The sequence below is a fragment of the Haliaeetus leucocephalus genome, unplaced genomic scaffold (assembly GCF_000737465.1).
Source record: "Haliaeetus leucocephalus isolate CR32 unplaced genomic scaffold, Haliaeetus_leucocephalus-4.0 Scaffold730, whole genome shotgun sequence".
NCBI classification, from domain to species: Eukaryota; Metazoa; Chordata; class Aves; order Accipitriformes; family Accipitridae; genus Haliaeetus; species Haliaeetus leucocephalus.
Window position 1 is genome coordinate 1,511,825 of NW_010973166.1, and position 6,351 is coordinate 1,518,175.

The window sequence follows — 6,351 nt, forward strand, 5'->3', positions numbered from 1 at the left end:
TTTTTTTTTTTTTTGTGGTTTGTATCTTTCCTGCTTCTATGGAGGTGTTCTTCCACGTGAAGAGGATGCACCTTATGCTCTGAGCTCATGCAATGTGGTACGAGGTCACCTTGTGAAGCAAAGCAGCCTCCTGAGCTTAGATCATGGGACAAACTTTTAAATAGGGTTTTCCAAAATAGCGGTGCTTATTGCAAGGCTTTTGTGAGAGATCATCATACATGGTGAAAGAGTTGCCCTGGTGTCTGTGCCAGACTGGTTGCTGTGCCATGGTGTGACGGTGAATCTATAATGCATGGAACAATTTGAGCCCCCTGCAAATCAGTTGCATGGGATGCAGGGAGGGGAATTAGCAAGAACAGCAGTGGTATGGGTCTTCCCTGCTCTTATTCTAGCATGCTGCTGTCTGTCCCTGGAGCTGGCTCTTCTCCAAGTTAATTCAGCTGTCATGAAAGTTTAACTCTGCAGAAGGGAAAAGACAAGCCACTGTGCCCCTGAAAAATGTAAAGGGTGGGTTTGGGGTCAATGGTTCTTTTTTGGTACTCTAACTTTGTCCTCAGTTTCCCTAGTTCTTGGTACGGTGCCCAGCACTTTGAGTGAACCCAGACTGGCTCAGCCAAGTGAAACCCTGCTGTGTTGGTACTTCTCTAACTTTTGTGTGCATAAAACCCCCTTAAAACAAGAAGCTATGATCCCATCAGTTCCCCAGTTTTCTTCCCAAGTATAAATCCAGCCCAGGGACCAAGCCTCAATGAATAAATGCTGCTGGAGCCTGGCTCTGTCCTGGTCCCAGCTGACTGCGGGGGAGTGGAGGCTCAGCTTATACAGAGAAATCCTGCGAGTTTGGACTATTTTGATATTAGACCACAGAAGACCTATGGAGGCAGCTTGTTGGGGTGGCACAGAGGGTCCCCTGGGCTCCCTGATATCAGGCTTTTCCCTTTCATTTAGAGGTTTTTGGTGATCCTTACCCACACACACCATGGGAAGCTGCCGGCCAGGTTTCTGGCTTTAAACAGAGCTTGTTTTCTCTCAATTTTGCAGCTTCTTGCCTTAGAGGACAACTGCAATTTAGTTTTATTTCGCAAAATTTGACATGACTTGAGACTGTGATTTACTGGCCTTGAAGGATATGGTATATGTAACCGTGGAGGGCATAAGTGGCTTTTCATGGTAGAGGAGTCATAAACTGAGATGAGAAAAAATGATGGAAACATTACTGTCCAACTTTACAAGGTAGCACTAAGAACAGGACACAGTGAAGCCATCTGTAACTGTCAAGGGTCTTTATTGTCCCTGGGTGTAATAAAGCTCCCGAATGAGACCCATGGTCTCAAATATGAAGGCAACCAACATTCTAGTGTCTGAAAAGACACAAGATGGCAATCTTCTCAAAAGGACACCCTGGAATATCTCGGGGCTAAAGATTTCCAAGCTATCACCTTTCCTTGCCGCAATGCTTGCTGGAGACCCTGGGAAAGGGTCTGTGTCCAGCTCGCTCCCTCTGTGGCCACCAGTAAAGGAGCCTGAAGGTGTGTGAGGTGAGGTGGAAATCTCTGAGGGTATCAGCACAAGCAGGGCTGGTAGTCCTGGCTGCATGTTCTGATCCAGACAAGAGCTCAGCATTCCTCCCCTGCTTATTCATGGTGCATACCCTGTGAGGTGCAGCAGTTGTAGCTGCTGGTGTTTCTTCTGGGGCTTGTTTTGACATCTGCATCCCCCTCTTTGCCTTCTGTCCCATCCATATCTTCCAACAGACACAGATCCAGAGGAACATTTCATATAGCAAGGAGATTTTAGACAAGGAAGAATAACCTCCTGTTGTGTTTTTTTTTTTTTTTTGCTTAATGCCACAAAAATAGCTTCAGAATTCATCTCACTTAAAAATTAATTTTCCCTGGTTGAGCAGGGGGTGCTGTGGGGCAGGTGGAAGAATTACCTTTGCTTGGTTTTCAGCATTCGCCCAGCAAATATTTCCAGGCCTCTTGGTTTTATATGTTAATTTGCAGCTTAAAGGTTGTAACACATTGCAATGTGGCAAGGCGACAGGGGCGGTGTGACAGTTTCCAGGCTGCTCGTGCTCGTTTTATCTGCAAATGGTTGAATTTGCAATGTGTAATGATCTCTGTAAGGCAGTTAGCAGCGAGATAAACATCAATTTTATGGCTGGGAAAACATAAGGGCTGTTGCACAGAAAAACAAGAGGACCTGAATACTGAAAGATCTCTGACCTCCTCAATGTGGTTGGGTTTAGCTCTTGCATTCCGTTGGCCCTTGTGCATCCCAATCCCTTCCCATGGTGTGCTGAGCTAGGTGAGATGCCATGGCAGAGCCTGCCACGATGGGACGCAGGAGCAGCGTGGCTTTTCCTTTAGGGGTGAGAGATGCAAGTAGCAAGGACTTAGTATTCACGGCCAAGAGTTAAGAGGTTATGCTGAAGTGGGAATGAAGTAAGGCGAAGACTTCAAAGTTTTTGGGGGCTTGCTTTGTAATAGGAGCTCATGCAGAAGGCTGGAGTTACCTTTCTCTTGCAGCCAGGCTAGGGACACGTACAGCACTCTGTACAGATGTGCTCTGATTTTCACAGCTCTGTTTCTTCATTGGGTACGATGTGGCTTTTTCTTAATTTGCTGTATGCTGGATGCCTCTGGAATGCAATTAATATTCTTGCTAAGTCTCAGAAAATTAATAGGCATGTCTGGATGTTGCTGAACATGACTGTGTATGTGCGAGGGGGTGATGGGAGGGATGGCTCAGTCCCTGAAAGCTGGAAACAACCTAATTTGGGGAAGAAAGGTGCAAAACCATCAGTGAAAAGTTAAGTGTGTGAACTGACTACAGGAGAATGGCAAGTGGTGCCATGCTGGCTGGATCAAATCCACACGATGGTGCTAATGCAGCGGCTGCAGGTGGGAGCAGACATGATCTCAGCTGCTTGAGGAGCCACCACCTTCCTCCCACAGGGATGTCCCTGGCCTGGGAAGGCCCCAAATGCCACCCCCAGCTAGAGCAGGAGCTCTTACCATGCCTTCCTTGTCAGCCTGGGAGGAGTGATAAAGGTAATTAGTTAATTAGCTGCTGTTGAGACTGATTGACGATGAGGGCTCTCGCCACGCTGGTGCAGGTGCTCAGCCTGCCTGGGAACCTGAGCCCCAAGGTTTCCTGAGTGTTTTTTGTTTTCTTGGTTTGTGTAACATATAATATACTGTCAAATGTCTTGAATGCCAGCAGTGTGTTCAGGGCTGGTGTTTTCACTGTATAGAATTTTTAAGATAGGTTTTCACGTTCTGTGTAGCTCATTTACTACTTGCATTTCTGCCCCGCAGATGTGATGAGATGAGTTGGTTTCAATTTTTTTCTCTTGACTCTAGCCAGCCCTTTCAAACTCCCCTGCACTGTGACATGATGCTTAAGACATGTCTATAAAAAAGTATGTATATATCTCTCTCATTTCTAGGGGGCTAAAGCTCAGAGATGAACAAAGCTTCCTATGGATACCATTTAAAAAAATAATAATCTCATCTCAGAAACAATTAGAAACAACGTAAATCACCTAAAAATAGCATCAGGTGCTGAAGCCACCTGGATTTCTCCTCTTAGGTTACAAAGATTTCTAATGAGGCTTGGCTAATTATTTTCACTCGTTGGGGTTGGGGCGGGGGACGACGACACTGGCCTGAGTGTCCAGGGCTGGCTGTGAGCAGAGCCCCAATGTGCTGTGCAGACATCTGGAGGGGGTGAAGAAAAATGTTTTCCACCTAATCTTGTTACTGTGACAACAGTAGTGAAACCTTTTAAAGTGGAAAAATATGATTTCTTAAAGAGATATTGCTGTCCCTTCAGCTCTGTCTGACAAGTGCTATCTGTAGTGTGTGCTGCCTGCTTTGCAATAGTCCTGTAAGTTCAATGGCAGTTCAAAATGCAATGCCATAGCACAGAGTTTGGATTTCCAAGAAAGCTATGAATCCTTTAAAAATAGAAATTTCTTGGCTAGAAGTGATGTAGTTAAAGGATTACCCACTTCTTGCCCTCTTTCTAGCCTATCTGGTCCTTTTATCTCTGTTTTTTTCTTCCTTCACTTTTCATTTCCCAGCTCCTTCCCCTAGCTCTCTCCTTTTCCAATGCACTTTCCTGCTTTTTGTTTTAAACTGGTGTTCCCCAGCTGTCCATTTTAAGCCACCTTTGCTGAAAGCTCGATATTATTGGTAGTTTTTTGCATCTTTTTCCCTAGCAGGGGCCAGTACAGTGTTTCCACCCTTCTCAAACACAAGCATTGCAAATTACAGCTGCTTTTCTGCAAGTCAAACTCCCGAGTCTTCCTCGCAACCCAAATCCCTCAGGTTTGGCTGGCAACAGCAGCCCGAGAAGCTGGGGCTGCTCTCAGCCTCTTCATGTGGTGCTGGTTGAACCCTTGCAGATTCCCAGTATAAATTAGTGTGGTTGCTAGAAAACAGGTTGGAAACATCCAGCAGTCACCTCTTGGCTAGGAACATAAAATTATTAGGCAGCAGCCAAGTGGAAGTATGATATATTTATATATTAAAGAAGTGGGATGCTCATGGTCTCTTAGGATCCTTTCTAGCTTTCCTGGAAGACATGACCTGTCCATAACACACCTTTTACCTTGTTCAAATCCTCCCAAAGTTTTGAAGGGCAGATGTGAAAGGCATAGGAGATGCTTAATTTTGTTCTGCCAAAACAGCTTGGCAGCACGAAGACGGTGCTTCCCTGGTTTGTGTTTCTTCCAGTCAGCTCTCAGTATGGCTGAGTGCTAAGGATATTTTTTTATCTGAAACCTTGAATTCTGCAGAGACTGAGTGCTTATTTCTTAGGATCACCAGGGAAAATTTCTTACCCTCCCAATAGGGTGGAAATTTAAAGCTCTGAAGCTATAATATTGTCCTGGTTTCAGCTGGGATAGAGTTAACTGTCTTCCTAGTAGCTGGTAGGTGCTATGCTTTGAGTTCAGTATGAGAAGAATGTTGATAACACTGATGGTTTCAGTTGCTGCTAAGTAGTGTTTAGTCTAAAGTAAAGGATTTTTCAGCTTCTCGTGCCCAGCCAGCAAGCTGGAGGGGCACAAGAAGTTGGCACAGGACACAGCCAGGGCACCTGACCCAAACTGGCCAAGGGGGCATTCCATACCATGGGATGTCCCAACTAGTATAGGAACTGGGAAGTGGGGGCCAGGAATCGCTGTTCGGGCTAGCTGGGTGTTGGTTGGCGGGTGGTGAGCAATTGCACTACGCATCATTTGTACATTCCAATCCTTTTATTACTACTGTTGTCATTTTATTAGTGTTATCATTATCATTATTAGTTTCTTTTCTGTTCTATTAAACCGTTCTTATCTCAACCCACGAGTTTTACTTCTTTTCCTGATTTTGTCCCCCATCCCACTGGGTGGGGGGGGAGTGAGTGAGCGGCTGCGTGGTGCTTAGTTGCTGGCTGGGGTTAAACCACGACAAATACACGGAGTCTTCCAACTTCATTAGAATAGGGTTTTGCCTGACAGTGCCACTGCAATGTGAGGAATATGATCCTGCCTGCAAATTAAAAAAAAAATTGGTGGTGTGGTATCACAGTGGAGGTAATTTGGAGGAAATTTCTCAGGGAAAGCGAGGACTGCAAGGGTGTTAAAAAATTAAAAAAGAAGAGGGGGGGAAAAAAAAAAGCTCTTTTTCTGCTGGTCATCAGATGTTCCTCCGTGCTGCCCTTGGGCTGAAATTGGGCTGCCTGCATTCAGCAAATGGAGGCTTTGGGGGTTAGGAAACCATGTGTGCTTTCCCTTGTGGAGGGGGAGATGATGGCATGTCGCTAGGCTGCTGGGTGTAAGACGCTGGCTCTTATATCTAGATTTTACTGCGGTTTTCTATGATGCCATTTGCCTTAATTTACTGCTTTTTTTGTTTTTTAATGTACCTGGGAGAGTTTGGGAGAGGGTCTTCAGGCAGGAATCCCTGGTCGCTTATAGAGTGAGGCCATTATTGCACTATATGGACTTAGATGAGGCAATGCTGGGGTGAATCCCAGTTCCATCCTGCCCCAATTCTGCCCTGGGCAGTGGCTGGTGGGACAGACGTTACTTGCTTGAGTTGGGTCTGTATTAAACCAACAGCTCAGCCAGCAGGTTTTATTTATTATTATTTAGGAAGCGTGAGGATGTATAGAGGAGGATACTTATGGCATTAAAAACAAACCCACAGGAGAAATATCCGGCTTTTTTTGAGCTCCGAGGGCTGCACGCTCCACCTCTGGGGTGAGAGGAGGCACAAGTGATGGGGAAGGTGACCCTCAGGGATGCAAACAGCAGTGCAAACCCTGCCGGGAGCCGAGCGAGCAGCCAAGGGAGTC